A 2235-nucleotide genomic window follows, 5' to 3' on the forward strand; every position below is an offset into this window, starting at 1 on the left:
ACTATGAATCACGAGGTCACTCCCTCAAAAATGTTGAGATATCAAGGTCAACTACTATGGATATTGTGGCACACGAGGATGACAGCTCCGCACTTACATCACTAACATGGTTGGTGAGGTTATGGTTGATATATCGCCAAGGGATGATAGGCTATGTGTGACAACCACATTTGGATTATAGAGTCTCGCATACTCCCAAAATAATTAAATTTTTGAAGAAATATTAGTAGTTTATTTTCTTGAGACCACAAAACCAGATTTTTCTGATTCATCAAAGATGCTCCTTAATGTAAGGGGCTACAAATTTTCTAAATTTCTCGATCATTGATTTGATGCATCTTTGAAATACAGAAGGGGCATTCTTTAGATCAAATGGCATAATGTTCCATTGGAATTATCCTTAAGGAACCACAAATCTATTTTATGCTTATCTTTCTCGACAATCTTAATCCGATAAAAACCACATTTCATGTCTAATTGAGAAAACCATGTTGCCAAAGAAATAGATTTGATGAGAATTTGGGTGGCATTATTATGATCCTCTTTAGAATGGACATTCTTCAGACCAAACGACATAATTTTCCATTGGTTCTTGAGGGACCACAAAAGCTGTTTTAAGCTTTTCTTTCTTGGCAATCTTAATCTAATGAAATCCATATTTTATATCTAATTGAGAAAACCCACTTTGCTGAAGAAATAGATTTGATTCATGAGATCATATTTATTAGGAATGGAATATTTTTTAGCCTCTAAATGCTGGTTAAGTTTTGTGTAATCTATCACCATTCTCTTCTTCCTCTTTTGATCTCATTACAATTATTGACAAAAAACGATAGGCAAAGGACCAATCTGGTCTGCCTCTTCAATTCTTTTGTATAGCTTCTATTTCTAGAGCATACCTTTCTCTTTCTATGCTCAAGAAAGCCTCTGTTCACTTTTTGATTGGGTAGTGAGGGCGGCCATTCCCTTGATCGTTAAATCTTCATAATGGCCTTTCTTTATTTTAATCTTAAAAATATTCCTTTTAGGGTAAACTACATACATGTCAAAATTGTGCAAGAGATCCATTCCAATTAGAACATCATAATCATGATTTTCATGAACATATAACCTCATTAGGATAATCAGGTCGTCAACAAGATATCTATTACAAATGGTTCGTGATTAACCCTCTTGCTTTGTTAGCAAAGATTACATAGACTCTACACTTATCCATTTTTCTGGGTTGGATACATATCAATAGGGAGATAAGCAAATTGTTGCTTTATATTTTGCTTTTGAGCCTTGTTTTCACAATGGAGAGTTGCTTACCATTTCGATGCATGCTTCAGAGAGGGACAACAAATGCTTCTAAAACTTCTAAGTAATGAATTTGCAAGTGCATTTTTTAGAGGATGTCTTCGTTTTTCTTCAGTAGAAAGTAAGGACCTTCAAGACTTGCTCTAGTATATAACCTGAGTCAAGATGAATATTTTTGTTAGCCAAAAGCTAATTTTCTCTTATAGTTTTGTTATGGTAGAAAGAAATCCCACTCAAATTTTCTAATTGTTTAGCAAGTTCTAACTTTAGACCTTTTCATTACTCTTTTTAATGGGCAGTGACTCATCTCTACTTCATGAAAATTATAACATCACAACCATCTTTTTCATGAACATATAGCCTACCTAGTATAATCATGTTATTGATCAAAATATATGTTATAAATGATTTTGTGATTTCTCCATTAGCATAGGTAGCATCAATTCTACATTTTATCCATTTTTTGGGTTGGATAATCGTAGCTCAATCAGGCTAATAGTGGCTCATGGTGTATATGAACATATGAATGGGGAGATAAGCAAATTTTTGCTTTGATATTTCAATTTTGAGCCTTGTTCCTAGAATGCTTTGTTCAATAGATTTGTTTACCATTTTAATACATGCCTCCAAGGGACCAACAAATGCTTTTACATGAGTAATGAATCCATAACAACTCCATCTTTGAGAAGAGTTGTTCATTATTCTTTAATAGAATGTCAAGATCTTCTTGCTGTTTTCCAAGATTACTTTAGGTCCGTAACCTAAGTCTTAAACTGAATATTTTCATCACCTAAAAGTTGATTTTCTCCTATGGCTTTGTTAGAGTAGAAAGAAAGCCTACTCAATTTTTCTAATTGTTTAGCAAGTTCTCACTTTAGATTAATTACCTCTTCATTACTTTGTTCTTTCTTTTTGATGGAAACTCTAGTTGGCGAT

Source organism: Cibotium barometz, chromosome 32 (assembly GCF_041138505.1).
Source record: "Cibotium barometz isolate CiBa-2024 chromosome 32, ASM4113850v1, whole genome shotgun sequence".
Lineage (NCBI taxonomy): Eukaryota > Viridiplantae > Streptophyta > Polypodiopsida > Cyatheales > Cibotiaceae > Cibotium > Cibotium barometz.